This window comes from Columba livia, chromosome 2 (genome assembly GCF_036013475.1).
Source record: "Columba livia isolate bColLiv1 breed racing homer chromosome 2, bColLiv1.pat.W.v2, whole genome shotgun sequence".
NCBI lineage: Eukaryota > Metazoa > Chordata > Aves > Columbiformes > Columbidae > Columba > Columba livia.
The window spans coordinates 26,349,308-26,371,884 of record NC_088603.1 but is presented as its reverse complement, the minus strand read 5'-3'; the positions used below and the strand labels follow the sequence as shown (position 1 = coordinate 26,371,884).

General features: G+C 39.4%; 1 pseudogene; it reads right to left on the bottom strand.

The window, feature by feature from the left end:
* Window positions 1-22,577, bottom strand: part of LOC102097821 (probable acyl-CoA dehydrogenase 6) — an 87,474-nt pseudogene that overhangs the window by 1,965 nt on the left and 62,932 nt on the right.

Genomic DNA, 22,577 nt, shown 5'->3' with positions numbered 1-22,577 from the left:
AAAAAGAAAACAGAACACCTTTCACATGTGTTTGTACATCTTTACAGAATGGCTGGTGATAACATTTTTGTCTCTATGAGTGAGATAAGAAATGTTTCCTCCAGCATCTACAGGCAGGCAGCTAGTGCCCATCCCTTCCCCATGGAGACAGGACAGAAGGTTTTACCTCATTTAAGAGCATCAGGATGACAAAGGACTTGCATGATGTTAATCTAGCAGCCCTGTTCTGGGAAAGAGACTTGCTTTCAATGTAAGAAGACAAAACCATGGGACTCACTATCCTGCCAGGAACTCTGTGAGGAAGCTGGGTAAGATGCATAGTAAAGTAAGCTTGTATATCAGCTATTTATATCTATCTATATCTATATCTATATCTATATCTATATCTATATCTATATCTATATCTATATCTATATCTATATCTATATCATCTATATATCTATATCATCTATATATCTATATCATCTATATATCTATATCTATATCTATATCTCTACAGTTTGATGGTTTATATTTTATCAATAATGCATTATTGATACAGCATATAAATATTTTAATATATAAAAATATATATTAGAATATTATTGTTTAAGGCAGGCTACCCCTGGAATGCTTTTCTTCTGGCACAGCATCACTTTGCTTTCCAGTCCCTCTGTCACCTTGTCACTGCTCCACAACAGAGCAGCACATCCGGTGTTACCTACAGCCCTGCTGAGGTGAACACCAACCTGTGGTGGCTTCACCTGGACCAGGAGGGCCTGCAATGCACCAGTTACAGAAAGGTGTCATTTAGAGGGCCCAAACCTCTTGCCACTTGTTGAATGGTGTTTTCCTGAGAGAATGGGAGTTGGCCAGAGAAAAGAGATAAGTCCTGACTGTTGTGTTCCGGCACCCCAAAACACTCCCTGCAAAGAGTTTCCTCCCATTCAGGAAATGCCATACGCCTGAAACCAGTTGTAGATGGTAAGACTTACTCTGCTCAACTGAATCAAGAGATATAAATGTTAAAAAGCGATCCATTTTTGATGGATGGAAAAAAAAGTATATGCATCTATCAAATGGTGAGTTTAAAAACTGTGTTTATGAGAGAGGGTGAGGAACCTTCCCACCCACCAAACTCAATCCAGGTTATCAGTAATTTCTAGTTAGGTAGCAAAAGGGAGAAAAAAGTCCCTCTGCATCATCAAACAAAATTTGCTATCTCCATAGGTATTGTATCATATAACTTCCTTCAGAAATGCATCAAACACTGCTCTAGGGAGAAAAAACAAATTCCTTTTAATCTTGCACTATCCTAATTTGAAGGCTGTTACATAATGAAGTTGTTCTATCAGGAACCCTCTAATTTTCAGCCTGAATGCGTTCCTGAGTGGTACAATCCAGTATAGGCCTTCAGTTTAGCATTCCTCTTTTGTCTGGTGTTTACCCCTCTGCACCCAGGGCACCATGCAGCCCTTGCTTTGCACAAGCCAAGCCGTGTCCATCAGCCTGCCTGTAAACCTCCTGGTCCCAGTTATCCTGAAAATCCAGGCTGGTCCTTGCTCCAGTCTGAGCTCTCCTTTGTGTATGATTTCTCCAGCCATGAAGCAGGGACAGGGACCTCTCTCTCAGTATCTCACAGCACAAGGAAAGCTTTTCACCTTGTAACACGCTGTATGGACACTATGGCTGCAGCTAGTGGCACACTAAATCTGTCTGTAGCCACAAGCTGATAAAACATGATGGTTTTTGCAGTTGTGCATCCTGCAACCATTTCCTACCTGCAGACGAGAAGCTGTGCCTGCTCCAAGAGCTGCTCTATGTTACATTTTCTTCTTGAAAGCCACATGGCACTGGGATCTAAAAACCCTTTTCTCTTCACAACCACCCTGAAAGGAGCCCGTTTCACTGCCTATCCTCAATGTAGATATCTCATATAACTTTAAAGTCCTGAGAAAATAAACTAAGTAATTTTATTTCCCTTTTCCAGCAGTGATCTGTGCCCCTCAGATATAAGGAAGAAAGTGACTTTTTGGTAACTCCAGCTGTGGTTTTCCCTAGCAGGCTGGCTTCATGGCAGTGGTCCCTCAGAGATGCTGCTCCCTGCCTCCCTGGTTAGGAGGACATTGGTAAATCCTCTCCAAGGTTTATGTGGGTAAGAGTATCATTGCTTCCCAGAAGGCCATTTCCATGCTTCCTTTCAGGAAGTTGTATTGATGGCAAGATTTTTGTCCACACAATGTACTGATGTACCTTCACGTTTAATATCTAGTGATCTTCAGACTCAACCAGACCGCTTATAGGCCATTCAAATGAAGCAGCACCTAAAGGAGACTTTAACTCAGAGGGAGAAATTTGATACCCCGAGCCCAGCCCAGCCACCAGCAGCCACCTGACCATTCCCATGGCCCTGCCGGTTCTCCGGAGGGGCATTTTGAAGGGAGAGGGGAGCAGGGGTGGACATCACCTTGGCCTGCTCTGGAGCAAGGCCCCGCTTTAAAGTCATCACTGCACAGTTATTGATTTGCCTTATTAGAGCTAGATGTCATGTGCTTCACCTCCTAAATGCCTTCTCAAGGTACTCATAAAAGTCAACCAAAGTGGTAGACAGTCATCTGTCTCAAAACCTCTGCAGAAAAAGTCTGAACTACAGATTAATTTCCACAGTTCACTGAGGAATTGTTATTAAACCTTGTCCCAACAGTTAGCTACTGACTTCAAAGTAAATTGTTTTTGTCAGCAGAATTGATAGGTTATGTTTTGTTTGATATAACCATAAATTGTGATAATGACAAAGACTGATTTAAAAAAAACAATTGTCTACACTCATTCTGGTTTAGACATGCTTGGCAAAGAAAGAAAGAATAAAAAACAATGCAGAAAGAAATAATAAAATATTTCAACTGTCTTTTTAAACATATGGGGAATATAGAAAATAATTTAGAAGGAAATGCATTACAAATTAAAAAAACCCCGCAACTATACAGAACTTTGATTTTCAACTATCCTTAATTAAAATAAAACTTCATATTGCAATACCTAGGTGACAGTTGAGGGAAAAAATGAAATCTGTTTTTCTTCTGCAGCTGTGTGCATTTGAAACACTACTTGCACTTTATATATTTCACACGAGTAGTCAATATTTTTCACTGTTGCTTTCTTCAGACTTTCACAATGCAGTAAGTAAAGAAACAACAGCATTCTCCCCATCACACCCCACGAAAGTAAAACCTGTGAGAACTGGCAGCACTGTTGAGTACTTAAAAACAATTTCAGTTTAAAAATACTAAAACAAAACCAAAAATATCCAGCTTTTACAAGAAGGCCTGGCAAGTTCTTCCTATAACAATTGAAGTGTACATAATTACTATTAAAATATATACATCACTACTTAAGTCATTACAAAATCATTTTATACAGTCTGAAAAATTGCAATATACTTGCTACTAAAAGTTTTCCTTCCTTTGATCTCTCACAACCTGGGGTTTTGATATAGATTGTGGGCTTATTCAATAATTGTTTTTTCCTAAGTCATGATGTCTTTGAGGCATGTCATGCAGGGGAGAAAAAAAGAAACCAAACACAGTTTCAGTCTGGCACTCTCCTTCTCCAGAATCCTGCTAGTAGCATAAAGTCTGGAAAGTGCCTTTTTATTGTTTTTTCATATTGGCTTGTATTTTTCTATTAAGTTCTTTGATATTTGGGCTCAAAACTCTTTTTTTTTTTCAAAACTATTCACCTTCTCAGAATCTGTACAACTGGAAAGGAGACATTTTTGCTATAAAATCAGCCCAGTATAGACACCTACATGGTAAAACAGCTATCTTTATGTCTTCTAGAGAATATTGCACTTTAGAAAAGTCACTTGTTCTTCGAAGTTTAAAATATTAATGATTAAAATGACAGATATGAAGAAAGTAATCTTGTGGACAGTTTAGTGCTGTGTATGCTTATTATCTCCCCACCAACACCAGTAACTGAAATTCAGACTTTTGTTTATGCTGTATGTTCTTTGAGGAGTAACAGCCTGACGTGTGTCAGAGACTAAATTTCCTTGGAAACTTGGTAAGGATTATGCTACGAAAATCTTTGTACGTTATGACCAGATGTCATGCTGTGCAGTTACCCCGCTTGCTACTTACAAATGTCACAGTGACGTGAATGGTTACTCAGACGGCTGTACAGAAAAGAACGGCTTTGGGAAAGTTGCTGCTTTGCTTATCGTTACAGATTAACAAGAAATATTCTGACTTGAACCTGTAATTGTTTATTTAGGTAATACTTGACTTCTCCCTTCCTAGAGCGTAAGGTTACTCAATGATGGAGTTTTACTGATTCACAGAAAATTTTTGAGTATAAATATCACACCACCTTTAGCCACATTTGTAACAGTGTTTGTTTTAGAGGCAGAAAGAGATGTTTCTTTAGCCAGCTGACACAGTTTACACCAATAGGAAATACTCTGGATTTCTTCTCAGGAAAAATGTGACTGTGCTGGTTTACTCTAGAAACCACGCTGGAATTCACACAGAAAAGCCCTTTCCCACAGTTGGCAATAATATACTGGGGTAGGAAATATAAAGACAAATCAAAGCTATATAAAAGTATATACACATTACTCTGTACACATTACTGCATTGATAGGAAACTCTTCAAGATAAAGATTAATTTTATTCAGAATGCCTACTGCAGTAGCTTGCACCATCTGTATCACCAGGGACCATTAGCTGCTAATAAAGAGTCTATGAAAAAAGTACTTAAGAAAACACATCATATTTAGAGCTGGCTTAAAACCACCACCACACAGCAGTCTGTATTTTCAACAGTAACTTTCAGGAATCCACAAATCAAAAAAGGCTGAAAATATCTTTGAGCTACCACAATGGCATTCTGGTTCATAAGTGCTGTTAAAAAGAGAAAAAGTAACTCAACTTACTGAACAGAAACAGGCTTTTTACAGGTATTTTTAGTGTTCTGCCCTCTCTTTACACAGATACATTTACCAAAACTTTCAACTAACTGAACCACTAAGAGGTTTTGCTAATCCTTGATTAGGTATCATATATATATAAGGGCTGAAATGAAATTTCTTACTGCAAGAAAATGCAAGTTACATTTTTGGTCCTTCTATAGAATGTAAGATACTGGGGCCAGAATTTTCCTAACAGCTGCCAGGAAACCTGTTTGCTTAGAGAGCATTTTTCTTTAAGTAGGGATATGGTAAAATTTCAACAACCTGGCATAGGACTTAATTTGCAAAAGGGCCTCTGTACTGTTTGAATGATCTAACAACTCTCTAGAAGCAGCTGCACCTCTCATACTTCTCACATGGTACCTGGTATGACTAATCAGGTGGAGACTGCTATCAGAAAGGACTACTGAAGGAGCCTAATGGTGAACTCCAGTTTAAACATATATTTGTGGAAAAAAGATAAAGCTGATTTTCATTTGTTTTAGAAGAAAGATTCTGTTTTGTTTTAGTTCTGTTCCTGTAAACAAGATTACAAGCAAACAAAGAGCAAAGAGAAAAAAAAAACAAACCCACTTGTTCGTAGGTTTCCCATTTTTTACCTATCCTATTGCCTGACACATTCAAGCTAACCTGTGAGTAGTTCATACTGCACAGTTGTAACGCAGAGCCACAATTCAGCAAAGGAATAGTTAGCCTACTTCCTGACGCTCACACGTCACCCCAAAGTCAATGGGACAGTGGATGCATCCACAATGTAAATCAGCAACACACCATTGAGTGGAACACTAGCATGCACATCGGCTTGGACCTGACACCGTTAAAAGTGAATGATCTTGTAAAGCTATTTTCTGGTTTTGCCACTTGCTTGCTTACCTGTAAAATCTGCTCACCAGAACCTCAGTGGTGAATCACATTTATCCCCAAAATTGGAGACAGCTATCAGTCACTTCGCAAGCCAGATGACTTGCCTTCAACTTAGCTATGGAAGCAAGTTTTGTCACATTGTTGCCCTCTACATCCAGAGCTGGAGAAAAGAAGGAAAAGAGAAGCAGAGCTACACACACATAGTCACTGAACATGGCGTGCCTCCTCTCTGGCGATCACCTCCCCATGTTCCTCTAGCCTGACAACGTTCTTTGCACAAAGAGAGGCACATCTGGGAAGGCAGACGTGGAAGCTCACCAGCGATGTGGCACAGCAGCGAGCAAAGGAGGTCTACCTTCATTGCCAGCTTGGCCAGGCAGAAGGTCACAGCTTTGTTGTGCAGGATGGACTGGTCAAACACTTTTCACTGGCGAGTGTAGTCAGTAGTTTCTTGTATTCCAGTTTCCAGCAGCATCAGGACTTGAAGAAGCAAAGCACAGAACAAGACAACATTTTAGCCAGATTTGTTGTTTTTCTTGTTGAAAAAAGGTGTGTTTTTTTCACATGGTACAAACAATACATTAGGTTTTCTAAAGTAAGTTATTCCATATGCTCAGTTTGGGGTGCAGAGTTTCAGTTGTGGAAAAAGTCTAGAATTTCCTTGTACCTTGAAGACCTCTTTATGCCTGTTTCACCTGAGCCTCAAATTACCAAAACCCAGAGAAGCGTGAAGAGGGATGGGAAGGAGGGAAGGAAAGTCATAGAGACCAGTATGTAACGATAGGTGTGTAAACTTTATCCTTAATGCCTCATTTGGGGCCCTGTCAAAAGCTTGTGGCAACTCCTGTTTTCCATGCTACCTGTGTCTGGAAGGTCTGTTACAATCCTGAAAGCAAATCTGAAGGCAGACAGTGTGCTCCCTGAGAAATGCTGCAGAAATGTAAATTCAAGGAAGCTTTCAGGGAGAAGACAGAAACCTATTTAGGGATCAAGGAACACAAACAGACTGCTTACTATGTCTGCATTCTGTGATCAGATCCCAGTATAGAAGGGAAGGGAAAAACATTAAGATTCACAGCCACTTTTAGTAAATGTTAAACAGTGCTTCTAATGGAAACAGAATCAAATCGGGATACTGCTGGAAGACATGTGAGAGAGATGGGAGACACTGCTTCAAATCAAGAGAACTAGTTTGCTGCTACTTTTTGAGCAAACTTAGGGAGACCCTGTCTTCTTAAACAAGAAGAGAAGAAAAAAGTTTGTTTTCCAATGCAAACTAGCCTTGAAGTGAAGGGCCACGCTGTCAGCCTGTTGCAGCTTAGCTAGGACAACAGGAGCTGAGGAATCTGTGGAGAAGTTTTTTTGGCAAATATGGACCCATGTCACTATGGCAAGCGAGAGGGAGAGGAAGAGAGAGTTCACAAATCCATCTGTACGAGAAGACTCAGATTTTCTCTTTTCAAAATATGCACATCCATTTACATGCAGAATCAAAACCACAAAACTCTGAATCTGAAATGCAAAATACAACCAAGCCCTGGAGTACTACAAAATCCCTTTTCCAACTTGCCATGGCTCCTCCAGTTACTCACATGACAGTTCCTTACAGGAGCCTGGAATGCTTCCATATTCCTTTTTGCATAACTTTCAAGGTCATCTCTATGTAAATTTCATCCCTATATTGCTTTCATATGCAGACTTTGCATCCCACAAATTGTCCCTTACATCGATCGTTCACCAGCTCTTACACAGAGCATTTTCACATGTTTTCCCCCCATTCCACAGGGTAATCAGCTTTTCTTATTCCTAACGCTGGTTTTCTGGACATCTTTTTGGAGACATTTCTTGTACAAAAGGAACATCGGTGTTCTTCCAAAGGACTATGTATACTATTAACAGCTTTTTCACTTGAATGTCTATGGTCTCCAGCTTGAGAGATACTACAGAAAGAGCAAGAAGCCTCCAGGGCCCCTCTTGTCCCTTGTACCCAAACTGACACCTAGGAAACATACAGCTGAATGTGAGTTGGTGGGAGGAAAACTACACAGTACATGGCAGTGCAAGGAGAGCAGAGGAAGGTGCGAGGGATAAGGAAAAGGGATCAGTCTAGTGTTGGTCTGTCAGAGCAACGTGCTCCAGCATGACTTGTGTAGTCCCCAGCATACAGCATCAGGGAAAAAAGAAATGGGAAACACCGAAGACGGAGCAGGAGCAGGACTGGGTGGGAAGAAACAGAACAGCACCTATTCAGGTCCTGCTTGCAAAGGGCTGAAGATCATGAAGGAGTTTTGGCCCATCTCTGCTTAGACTGTCACCACACATCACAGCTGCCAGCGAGGAGCCTGAGAATTGCTCCCACGGTGTACACATCTCCACTTCACTGTCTCCTTCCTGCCCATTCCTGCCCCATGATTCAGCTGATCCCCCCTCCTGTCTCCTCAGCTGCCATCATCACCCTTCAGCTTACCCCTCAAACTGCCATTTGCTTGCAGGAGTAAAGAGAGGAAATCTTCTAAGGACAATCCCGGGCTGCATCGAAAGGAATGTGGCCAGCAGGTTGAGGGAGGTGATTCTGTTCCTCTACTCTGCTCTGGTGAGACCTCACCTGGAGTCCTGCATCCAGCTCTGGAGCCCTCAGTACAGGAAAGACATGGACCTGTTGGAGAGGGTCCGGGGGAGTCTACAAAAATGATCAGAGGGCTGGAACACCTCTCCTATGAGGACAGGCTGAAAGAGTTGGGGTTGTTCAACCTGGAGAAGGCTCCAGGGAGACCTTATTGTGGCTTTTCAATATATAAAGTGAGCTTATAAGCAAGAGATATAATTTACCAGGGCCTGTGGCAACAGGACAAGGGGCATTGGTTTTAAACTGAAAGCTTGTAGATTTAGACTGATCATAAGGAAGAAATTATTTATGAAGAGGGTGCTAAGACCCTGTAACAGGTTGCCCAGAGAAGCTGTAGATAACCCATCATTGGATGGTTGGATGGGGCTTTGATCAACTTGACCTAGTGAAAAATGTCCCTGCCCATGGCAGGGGGATTGGACTTTATGATGTTTAAAGGACTCTTCAAACCCAAACCATTTTGTGATGCTATGACTAAGTGTATTTAAAGCTATGAGTATAGCTCTAACATGGTAAAGCTTAGCTGTGCAACAAACAGAAACGAAACACAGCACACTGTGAATATCATCACTACTAACAGCCTTGTACAACCTAACAGCACACAATACTTCGAAAGTCATACAAGCACAGAGAAACGCCATTCTTGACAGTGAGAATCATTTTCTCTCTGAACAGTTGTGGGGTTTTTTTTGTTTTGTTTTTTCCCTTTTGTGTGTGTGTATTTGTTTCCTCTTTTGTCATATAATGTTCTCCACATCCTTGGACAAACTTGGCCCCATGGGTTTCAAGTGACAGCACTTGCATGAAATGTGACTCTAGGGCAGCCTCAGGAACGCATGGTCTACCACACGGCTGAGAATTGTGAAAGCACTTGAAGTTGCCAGATGCAGAATAATCTTTTCCTTGTACCTCCATCCAACTTATATTTTTCCACTTGAAACTTCTCCTCACTGTAAACACACTTTGCCTTGCTACATCTTCTCTCAAAACAAAAGGAAATTAATACATTTTTCTTAGGCTGTGGCTGATCACTCTCTAGTGAGATGTACAGTGAGCCCCAAGCTGTGCAATCTGTCTCTTAAGGACGTACATTGCCCATTCAAGAGGATCTGTCATCCTGCTTACTGGTCATGACTCAATGGTGCTCATAAAACTGAGACTACAGGAGCAAATAGAAGTCATTAGAAAAGTGCCATTCTGCTCTCTCACACGCACTGAGCTCCCTCTTTGCCTCCAAGTTGAGCAATTTACAAAAAGCTGTTTGCTTTCTTTCCATAGCAACATTCTTTTCCTGTGATCAGCGCAACAGGTCCACAAACGGACAGTGTTTAGTGAGTGTCACAACATGGGAGAGATATGTGGCAGCTCTTCTACTTCAATGAAGCAAGAAACACAGAGACTTTTACCAATGCCTATAATAACGCGTCACTTGGAGGAAAAGACTACACCTGTGACCAAATTTTGCAATTCCAGGAAATTAGTTTCCCATTTATATTTTAAAACTATTTGACTGGAAATTCATTGTAAAATGGAAAATAAAAAAGAAGGTGAAGAAGGAAGAAAACTCTCCACACACATTCTGAAATCTGGCTATGAAGAAGGTAATTAATAAACAAAGAGAAGGCTGAAGCACATGATACTTGATACTAAAAATACATAAAATGAAACCAACCAAAAACCCCAAACAAACAAAAAACAAACAAAACAGCAATGACAAAACAAATCCACCACCAAACACAACAAAACAAAACAACCCCCAAAAAGGGAAGAAATAAAAGAATGGCAGTCAACTACATCTTCCAAGTTTTAAAAAGCAGCGAAAGTGAGGATGCTAAGACTGATCCCTAGAGTGTTTAAAGGCAGAGTGATGATTTTCAGTGCCACATGAATAGTCATGAACTGTGAAGGAACAGAAGTGCCCTTCTGAGGGCCAAAAGTGAGGACTAGAACTACACCTGCAGACCTAATCACAGAACTACCAAAGGCATGTAGATGGTTTTGCACATCTCCAACTTCAGCAAATCACTTGTGGTTGAACATAAATAAAACCATTTTCAGGACTGGAAGCTAACACCTGGATGTTGTAGTGTAACAAACCATAGCCATCAAACACCCGGCTCCCTTCTGATCATTGGTTTCTCTTTTTTCTTGTTTACCGCAGCTGGTTTCCTCTGAAGATTTTAACTTTGCCCAAACCACGGGTCTTGTCCCTCCTGCCAGTGCTTTCATGCCTTTTATACCAGACGGTGGACAAAAGCAAGACCAGGGAGCCATGCACTGCAGGAGGCAGCTCCCTCTCCCTTGATGACCTCCAAGGCTGCTCCTCTCTAATGGCCCCTCCCTGGCCATGGAAGGGTCAGTGAAGATGCCCTTCCCTGCTGGCTCATCCAGGGTGAGGATTTGCCAGCTCCTGCCACATTTTTCTGGGCAAAAAGAAGAATTGAAACCTGGTGTCCCACTTCCTGGCAGAACACAGTGACTTGCCAGGCAGTTGTGCAAGGCTGGACAGTACTAAGCTGCCGGTGGTTTTAGCAAGAGTGATCTAACCTGCCAGGCTTCGTGTTTTGATGCTGTCAGTGTTTGTCACTTTTGCCTGGGGCATGACTAACACGGTGGGCTACTCTGCTGTCTGGAGAGTTTCACTGCAGCCCAGAGTTTCTGCTTGTTTTGTTTAACTTAGACTTCAAACTGAGCACAAAAATGCACAAAGCATGTACTTGCAGTCTGTGTATGCCTCGGTTAAAACTGGACCAGCAGTAGGACCATGTCTCCTCCTTGCCTGAGTCTGCAGTGGCATCTCTCACAAGTCTAACCTCTTGTTTGCCAAAACTGCTCTCACGTTTACTATTATCTCAGGTTAAACCAAGAATTTTGACCCAAACCAAAGATTTTTTTAAATCATTTGAACTGTAAAATATTTGGTCTGGGATTGACCCACAACAGGAATTGATTTTTTATTTGGTCTCTGAATCAAAAAAATCACTTCTTAGACTTCGCAGTTCCCCAGCCACACACAGACAGTAACAGAGGGGTATGCACAGGAGCATGAATATAAGGAGATTATTTATACAATCCTGAAATTTAAAGAGGACCAATCTTCTTACAGCGAACCACACTACATTTATGTTGAAGAAGCAGACACTGTAGGGTGGGGGTGATGGCTGAGAATCTGAAGATGAGCAACCCAGACCTGTATCTTGTTTCCTAGAATATCCAGCATCCATATAACTCAAATATGCAGATTCAAGTACCGTGTAAACTCAGAGGAACAGGATTGCTGCTACAACATAACTTCAGATAAAGGAATTTGGTGCCGTACCATTTTATGCCCAAAGTTTACAGATGTAAAACAGCTCTTCAAAACAAAACTCTTACATCTTGTAAGAGCCACTTATTTACACAGCCACTATATTAATTTTCTAAAATCCAGGATAAACCTCACAGCTTACTTTACTACCGGAAAAGTCACCATCCTTCCATTTCATGTCAGTATTTTGATAGCCTTTGTACTATAAATGTAGCAGACATAACACGATACCACATTCTCTTATCAGCAGAAAAAGCACTAAGAAAAAGAAACAAGGCAAAACCAGCCTCTGTGATGCCTCACAAAATATTTTCTATTTCAAATTTTCCTATAGAAAGGGAAGGTTGTCTGTATCCAGGCTATGACAGATTTCAGAAACAGATCATAAGAGGTCATTGCAACTTACAATAAAAGGAAAGTGCTGTTAGTCATGCTCAGGGTGACCCCCATGTCCCTGCCCAGCCCCAGAAGTACAAATGATGACTTACCAGTGGCTACTCCTGCAGCTGCTTTTCTTGGAATTGCAACATCTGGTATGTAAAACTCTTTCCTTCCTCTCCAATGAGGTTTTTCTTGAGGACCCTTTCGTCTTCAAAAAAGTTCTGAGCTGTATCTGATGACCTCATGCCCAGTTTGTCTATCTTTTTAGCAACATGAATGCCTGAAGAAAAAAGGGGTTTTAGAAAGGCCACAAAAATTAGAAGCACTATGTAGGGGCACAGCATTTTAAGAAAGCGAAGTTTGCAGATGTGAAGGTATTTGCCAAGACTACCTTTAGGAAAAACATAACGGCATTCTGGAATTTAAGAATAAAAGAATGCACATCCTATTTTTAAGAGTTTTTCCATTTTATTTAACTAGCAAATCAGAAACTGCAATTGCAAAGGTCTCACTTTTCCTTACGTCCCCAAATAAAAATTACTTACTAGTAGCAATAATCTTACTTCATGCACATCTTGAAACAATGCAATATTTATTTGCTTATGTTTGATTTTTAGTGCACTATAATAAATGCTGGAACTCAATTTAGCAGTGTCTACTGAGTGCCTACACTGCCGTGAATCAGTAGAAAAATATTTAATAATGGCAAAACCAGTTCTATGTTTTAAGCTGCAACTAGAGAATTTCTCTTTCTGGAAATCCTCTTCCTTCCCTCTATTCTACATTTATCCTGTCATTTATAGCCTATCCTGACGTTTTCTGGTACCTGTAGAATAGAGAATTAATAACCACACCGCACTGTTTTTTCCTAATAATAAAGAAATTCATAACTGCTACAGACATCCAACAATTCCATGTTAACTCCAAATTTTGTTAAAACTATATATTTTATGATGGCCTACAAAATACCATTTAGTTCAAAGTAGTCGTAGAATGGTTCATAACAATCACAATTCACTCCTCTGAGTTTTCCTATGGGCATGTTTGTGAATAGGGTTTGCTTCCCCACAGACCTCCCTACACAGCACTGACTCTTACCCCACACGCAATGTTCTGCTAGAGATGAACTCAGTTCCTTCAGGTTTGGCCACATAAGACTTCACGTACCTGGTCACACCAGGTAGGACTCCTTCCTGCTGTTTGTTTTTTCCTAGTTGCAAGTTCTTTCTTGCTAATGTTCAGATGCAAGCTTGGCTTACCCCTGTGCCATGATGGTTTAACAGACATACACTAATTTTTTGCAGCAATTCTCTTGTCTTCAGTATTTTTACTTTCTTGTTTCTCTGGGGCTAATGCAAATATTTGGGATGAAAGTCAAGAATGTTTAAGAGGTAAACTGAGGCCAACAACCAGGTATGAGGACTTGTGCAAAATATGCTGATCGCATCTGCCAAGTCAATATACATAAAAGTAAATCCTCCAAATCAGGATACATATCTTTACAGAAAAATCAAACATTTTATTACCCACATACATGGTATTCTAACCAATTTTGTGATGATGAGGTATTCTGGTAATATTTTCCGCTTTATTCTATTTTTTTTTTTTTTTTCCAATCACCTGCTGCTCTTAATGTGACTTCATAGGAGCTGGACACTGAATTCTTGCGGTCCCTCCCTGTATTTGTTTGTACTGTGCTATCCTTCATGGTTTTCATTTAACACATCTTTCTGAACTAATGCAGACATCCCATCTTCTACTGACAGGAGGCCTTCAGCCATGTGAAAATTAATTTGGTTTTGCAAGCAGAAGAAGTCAGCAGTCATTCCCTTCAAATTTGCTCTGACTGCGTTGAATAAAGCTATGGAAAGCTTCATCTCTCCGCAGAGGTGAAATACTGACACTATTTCCCAGTGCCAAGACTGCTCTCAGAATAAGGTCCACATAGACTTCCACGCCTTCTACTCAAGCTTTTACTCCACCAGCCAATCTATAAACAGATTATGTGTCAGGAATACTTGGTTTGATATGTATTCAACACAGGAAGAAAATCAAGACAGCTGTATAAAAATTTTTGACTCTTGGATTGAAAACTATCCGGCAATTTGCACCCAGTCATGCCAAAAAAAATTTGTGGTTCATTCCTGTATTAAAATCATAGCTAAAAAAAAAAAATTAAAAAAAAAATCACACACTGAACCACTTCCAGGCCTAAATGATTTCTGGAACATCTTTTCCCCTTGGAATATTACTGCTTGTTTTTTTTGAGAGTCTCAGGGGTCATGTATTCAATACAATTCCAGCTGGTTTTATGCAACCACTGCTCCTTACCCATGTGAAGATGCACCGCTCCTGCTAGTGGGTGGTTTACTAAGGACTTTGCTGAAAAAAATACAACTGCTGCTGCTTCTTTATATTGCTGAACCAACACTATTGTGTACTTGCCCAGACCCACATACAGCAATAACTTACAGGTTTGATTAGAGGAGCTAAATGTGTTAATGATTTCTGTCCATATTTCTTCCTGATTGGGCCATGTCCAAGCTTCTTGAACTCTACAGCATGCCCTCCTTTGCTGTGCCTTATTGGTTTTCACTTGCTCTTAGATTAATTCATGTTCCTCATTCAGGACAAGGCCGCACTGCATCAACCTCATGTAGAGCCCTCTCTGTTACTGGTACATGCTGTAAATTTTCTGTTTTTTGAAGACAATAATACATAATCTTCTCTTTGGCTATGACATGGGCATCAAAATCTTCCTTTACTTAGTTTAATTATTTTCATTATTTTTGTAAGGGGCACTGTATACCAAAAAATACCAGCAGCAATAGAAATCATCTGCTCAGGTAGCTCCTGCAGTTTGTTTTGACTAAATCACAAGCCACCCAATAACACAGAAATGTCAATCTAGCAAGATCAAGTGCCTGATCTACTAAAATCACTCTAACAGAGCCATTTATGCTACTTGCACTAATATCACTGAGATGGCTTGGTATATCTATTACTGGGCAGTTCTTCCCAAGCATCTTTGATTTTTCATTTTCTCCCACTCCTCCAGCCTTCTGACAATGTCTTTTATTTTCTATATTATTTCTTGAGTGAAAGGCAGTTGCTTGCTCCTGACACTGTTTAGTGTCATTGCAAACGGAGACACATTTTAAATTGCAACCTAAGAAACATGCTCTTTCCCCTTTTCTGGATGCTCTTTTCTTTATTATCTCCTTCCTGCAATCTACCCAAGTGCTGAGGACTCTGAGGACAAACTAGTGCACAAATAGCTAGCAGATTGGGGCTGAAAGCCATTTGTCTGTATATCTTTCACACAGACATTTTATGACTTTTTCGGATTCTGTTTCATCAGATGAGAAAATCAGCTTTTTTTCAAAGACATTCTTAGTATGAGGAGTGTTCACCTAACCTGGATATCTGTTGTGAAGCCACACTGCTGTTATCCAGTTTTCCTTTATGAGAAATGTATTCAGCAGTGTGTCAAATCTAGACCATGATTTGCTTCATCCCAGAATAGATGCTGTACACACCTAAAATTAGAAGCAAATCCTATTTCATATATCCAATAAACTACCAGTTTTTGAAGTTAACAATTTGTTTTCAGACTTGGAACTTTTTTTTTTTTTTTTTTAATTTTAATTACTACATTATACAAATACGAAACTATTAAAAATTTTTTTGAAAAAATGCTGGACTAGTCTCTCATGTCCTTCCAGCTGCTTGTAAAGAATGAGTTACACTGTGCCATGGGTCCCTTCCTTCCCCTGCCACATAGGCTGGTGAGTGCAGCAGTTAGTCAGAGATAACACACCCGTTATTGAGCTTTGACACACATATATCTACAGACGCTTGAGAGTGCATCATTCAGTGATGTCCTCCAGAGACTTCCTGTACAGCCTTGGTCTGCTGCCCTTCAAGGAGCACAATCTTTGGCTGACAGACATCCTCAGGACGTATCAAGACAGCTGGAGCTTCCTCCTCACAGCTGTGTCAAATGGCAACCTTTTTACACTTTTCCTCTTTGTCTTCCTGAAAAAAAAAATCTCACTTCTGATATGACCCACCCACTGAGCACAATCAACTGTATTAATATTTAATTTCAAAAGGTCATCAGTCTTGATACAGTGACCCTTTCGGAGGTCAATATCTGTATCACACAGAAGAATAAAAGCATATACACTTTGAGGAGTGCTATTTTTGTTTCTAGGAAGATTTCTATACCTCTGCAGATCAGCTACAGGTGACTCAGGTAATTTTTCTACTCAAAATCTATTGACTGTAGGTAAGAAATTCTGTGTATAGGCTGTGTGACCTAACAACACACCCCCTAAAGCTACAAAGACTTACATATCTTTTTGGAAGAAGCAAAGTAGTTGAAAACCTCCAAGTCTATTTCTGTGTATTTGGTCTGCCTCTAACAATGCCTTGGAAAGCTGATCTGAGAGGAATAGTATTGTATTTGTACTCTGACCCTTTTATGAAAAATCACAAAGAGGACTTCATCCAGATGGCTAGTGAGCTCATCTGAAAACTCAGGAATATTCTGGCTCCAAGTTTACAGGTTTGTTCATCACTTATCAATAAAGACAAAGCTCAGGTCCATCTCCTGTGAGGTCTCATTTTAAGTCTGTCTTGCATAAGTAGAGGTTGGAGAAACTCAAAACAAACTCAGAACTTGCTTAGTTCCCAAGGCAACTCACTTACTTGCTTGACTTACTCCATACTGAAATCCACTTAAAAGATATTCCCTTAAGTAGCTCTTGTCACCCTCTTCTGCAAGATAAGAGACCCAGGTTTTGTTCTCAGTCTGATCCATTAAGTGAACAAATGCACCCTCACTTTGATGCCATGATGGTGTCCCTACATGTGAAATGCTGATAGTGACATAAATTTGGTATGTAAAATACTCTGAATTGAATGAACAAAAATGCCAGAGGCTTTACTATTTTATATTAATATGTAATAACATTAATATACTTTATTATATATTAAATAGATAATATATATTTTAAATAAGTTTTAAAATATATGCTATATTAAATTAATAGTCTACATAATTTTTAATATTAAAATGAGTGAAAACCAGAAAGGTTTAAAAACTTTTGAACAGGTGTTAAAACTGCAAAACGTCCCTGTCAACATAACGTTAACTCTATCCCGTCTGAATCACGTCCTTTGTGCATACAGCACACTATTGCTGCAAGGTCTGCCAACTGCTTGAGAACAGGCACCATGTGGACTGTACCAGTGAAACTTGTACCTCAGATCAGGATGTATTTCTTCAATGTCTTTACTCCAATTACTAGTCTTCTTCGAAAAGTCTCTACTTCCAAGACCTTTGAAGCTTTCATTCCAGCCCACATTTAGCTCACAGACTCTTTTTGTAATATAAACTGATAATGATAGTAGTGCCCGGGCAAAAGGCTCCATTTGCAGTGCACAGCCGTGAAGCACTCTGGGTATGCCTGCACTTCTCTCCAGAAAGCCCATCAGGTTGGGTGGTGGAGGACAGTTATTGGAGGAAGATTAGGACCATCCACTCAATACAATTACAGCACTGCGTTGTACCCTTCTAGTATTCAATACAGCTAGTCAGTGAACAATGGAGTCAGATACTGCTCATGGGCTACTGGGAGGCAGGTGTTGGCATGTGGAATAAGATTGTTTTGGGGGGTATTTCTGAAGTCTGAAATCTCTAAACTCTTTATCCTTTTATTCTCATATGTTTGAGAATCACTTTCAATATTTTCTGAAGAAGATAGCAAGCTTAAAAATGCTTCTCCATTCATATTCTGTTCACCAGTGTTCACACAAAACAGGGAACACTTTAACACTATTTTGGAAACATAATTTAAGAACATTTTACATATAGTTCAGATGTAGCAAAGATCTATGTAAATAGAGTAATATGTTATTTATTTTGCAGACACTTTGCATCTTCCTGCCTTTTGGAGACAGAAAACCAAGATAAAGTTTTTGTGGAACCTCTCCAGAACTAAAAGATGCTGGATGTTAACATCCAGCAACAAAACAAACATTGACTTTTTTTTTTTAAAAAAAACCAATTTCTTTGAGGCGTTACTTTTGTCCTTGGCATTGATTTGTCTGTTCATTCTCACAGAAGGATATGAAATATTCCCATGCAAATGTCTCTGAACAACTTTTATGTTATTTTTGGTGAAAAGACTCTGCATATAAGATTACTTCGGAGTCACAAGCTGAAGGCTGCAAAATATTTAACTTCCTTCTTGTTTCCTCTTGTGCCATTTTTTTTTTCCTGAAGTGTCCAAATGCATTTCAGAACCAACTTTGTATGATGGTGAAACATCTAACTTAGAAGAGCATTTATGGGTTCAGTCCTTTCCATCAAAACACCTTTCCTTCTTGTATGAAGCATACACAAAAACACCAATAAAACCAAATTAGAAGAGACAAAGTTCTTTGTTATTACCAAGTAGATTCATTGGTAGACAGATGAGAGATTTATTTTAATGGAGAGATCCTTCACTGGGGTTTGCCAGCAGGTTCATCTAGTTCGCTTGGCACCCAGACATAGTCCACATCTTACCACCATTTATGACATATTAATCGCCTTTTCTCAAAGTTGTTGTCTGGATATCTATTTCAAAACATAGGAAAAGGAGGGTTATTCTTGCTGGTTCCTGTACGACTGGCAGAGCCACTCCCTTGCTCTCAGACAGACAACTAATATTTGGTCCTCCCTTCATGCTCCCCAAGTCCTCCAACTCTTCCAGGCTGCACAAGGCAGACCCATCCAGACAACTCTTGGAAGACAAGCCAGGGAAACCTCACCACTTCTCTCACCCTCCTTTAGGTGGAGTCTTCATCCTGGTGGATGAAAACAGAAAACTTCACCTAAGTAAAATTGGCTGTCAAACTCAGGCCAGAAACATTTCAGTTTGAGGTGATCTATTAGGTGTATCTGTTACTGTGCAGGTTAGTCATGGAGAAGGCGATTAACTTCAACATCCCGACTTAAACAAACATAAGCCTCAGTATCTGTGTATGCATAAAGATATACATACACGCACTTCCTGCATGTTCTTGGTCAGAATGGTATAATAAATTCAAAGCTAGTAAACTTTCAAAAGGCCAAGCCTAAGTGCTAGGAATGTCTGTACATGAAGGAGTTCCAAAGACCTGATATTTTACCCTCTGGGAAAACAAAACAGAACAAAAAACAAAGCAGACAAAAATCTTATTTTCATCCGTGAGTGTTCCCATCATGCTGCAAGCAGCCCCAGCTGCAACACGCAGCCAGAGTGAATAATTAGTTATTATTTACACTCCAGGAGAATTTCTAAATGGCTGGTTTCTTTCCCCTGAAACTGAACTTCTTCAACTAAAAGCCCATCTGTGGAAGACTCTCCAACAGATATCTAGCTGTAAGTAGGTGATGGTATAAAAGAACCTTATCACACCCTAACAGCACCTGTAAATCTAATGAGTCTATAAAGTCCATACAAAGCCATTTACTGAGAGAGGCAGAAGACTCAGAAATTGGGAGTCAGACACCAAGTGGAGCGAGCAGTCACATTTAAATCAGCTGGTTATACCTTCATACACACTCACCTTAATCTGCACGTGAAGCTTCTTCCCAAAGGCTCTAAACATGAAACAAAGCAAAAGCAAGTATCTGATCTTAATTTACAAGATAAACTGTGACTGAGGTCTGCATGGCTGGAAAGAACTCCTGCTAATGAAGGAACTGGGTAAAAATTATGGGAGAAATTGTATAAAGTATGAGACAACAGAATATCAGATATAGCTATGGATAAAGGAACTTATAATAGGATAATGAACAGCAAGAGAAAAAGATAGTACTAATATGGATAAAAAGAGTAGCCATACAGCTATTAATTCAATGAAAGGACTATGACAAATCTGTCCAAAGGCCTTGATATGATATCTGGATAACAATGAAGGCCAACAAACTGAAAGAATCTAAAGTAGTGCTGCTCATAGTGCATGGACATAGACATTGATACACATGGAGACTAAATAAAAGAAGGACACACAAGAGCTGAAATAAGAAATGTGGCACTGCACTGAAGTAGTGAGAAAAGGATGGGAGCATACACAATGATTTACATCACACATCCTTTTGTTGTGGAACAGCTGCTGAAGAGATTAGATTGAGGTTCCATAGAAGGTCTGCAGAGGAACAATGAACACTGTGATGTTATCAAAAATGTAAACAGTTCTTGCAAGTATGGCGTCACAGGGGACTAACCACCCAAATACAGATATAAGAACAAATGTCTTACTAATGGAAATGTTCAGGTATTCCCAAATGTGCTGGCTGACAGTTGGCTTCAAATACTTGAGAAATTACTACTTAAAAATCAACTTACGAAGAGCTGATTATCCTTATCATTAACTAGAAGAAAAATGACTAAGTCAATAAGGAAATTTTATGTTTAAAATACAGCACGGTTTGAAAAACTACTCAATTTACTAAAGTCAAGTGGACGCAGTATCAAGTACATGGCTACAAAGATACTTTGGAATATTTGACTGTAATTATTCTTCCTGATAGAGCATAGCTCTGGGAAGAGGCTACTTATGTGAGTGCTCCATAACTCATTTTTGGCAGGTCCACACCACTAGACCTGTGGTATCTATAACTCAACAGCTTGTTGACTTCAGCTTTTAAGGTCAATCTTATGATCAAAGACAGGCAACACATATCCTTAAAGAACAAAATGAAAATATCATATCTTCAATTTCCATCATCAGTACAGGAAAAAAAAAACAAAACAAAACAAAAAAACAACCAAAACTTCAAAAAAACCCAGGAGATGGCCTACAGGAAAGGAAATAAATTAATCATCAAAATAAGTGACAGTCTGGGGTACAGAAGGTAAGAACTGCCAGAGGTCAACCTAAGTTAAATCTTGCAGATGAAACTCAACAAAATCCAAGAAGATTGAGGAGGTAAACAAGAATGTTTCAGCCACAGAAATAAAAAGAGAACGAGAAAAAGTCATGAAGCATATAGCGGATGCCTCAAAACTAAAGAAATATTTCACATGAGCTTACAAAAAGATCCATAACATAGCTGACAAATCAAGACACCTACAGGAAGGACTGTACAGAAATTAAAATTAGTGAAAACAGATGTTGTTGGTTTTGGCAATCTACAGAGCCCCAGAACACATTTGGAAAGAAAAGAGAATTCAGTTTACTAGTGATATCTTATTTCAAATGAACTTGATTTGTTTATTATGAAAATAGTTTTTCCAGAAAAAAAAACAGAACAGGAAATATCCTGTTGGACCCAAGGAAACTGAAGTATGATCTTTCTAGGGAACTATGAGTTAAAATTTTTGAAAGATAAGAATTAGGACAAAAGTGGAAATTAGTCAGAGCAAAGGGGAAATTGTGTCAGGTTGCATTAAAAGAAGTGCTGATGTGCAGGAAGGGTACTATTTGAACTCCTCCTTGGACATCAGCCTTGGATGAAATATATTTAATATTTCCATTAATGATTAAATAGGAATACACTAATGAAATCTGCTGGTGACACAAACTTCAGAGACATCACTAATACAGACAACTGAGGTATCACACAGCAAGAAAGGAATGATCTTGAGTTTTCAAATTCAACATGGCAAGTACAAGTACTTAGGCACAAATAAATGAGAATGATTGCTCTATGTTACAACATTTCAATAGCAAACTGGTAATGGAGATGATCTGCATAGTTAATAACAAGATTCACAAGCCAGCAGACTGTTGTGTAACAGTATATATCAGAAGATAATATTTCTGTTAGGGTTGGAGCAGTATTTGTGCCATTATATACACCACGTGTAATTTTGTTTTTTTCATGCTCAAAAAAAGATGACTTAAACATGGAAAAGCAGAAAGATCAAATTCCACTGAGAGGAAATGGGGCAAGGTATCAATATTGAAGAGGTAGACATGGACGAGGTTGCTTTGTGCAGTTGCCTAGAAGACATAACTCAAAGAGAGGAACTGCCTTCCAAGCTGTGTTCTTACATATCCCCTGCTGGGGATATCAGCAAAACATTGTATAAATTGAGGAAGAGTAGTGAGACAGAACACGACAAAGATCATTAAAACCAACATGAATGTGTATGTTTTGTGGTCCCTATAATCCTGGAATTAAAGACAGACACTTTCTGTTCTATACTGTTCTGCTTCTCAAGTCATCTCTGAGCTAGTTGTTTGTTTGTTTGTTTGTTTGTTTTGGTTTGGTTTTTTGTGTTGTTTTTGTAATATATGGTCAATACTATGTACAATATACAACTGCATCTGAAAGCAGATAGTTTTTTTCCTTCAAATTGACTTGAAATTTGTATTAGACTAAAACACATGGTCCTTTTTGTTCTGTTGAATTTTGAATAAATTAATTGCAGACACCTTTCACTTCTCATGTAGAGTAATTCGCC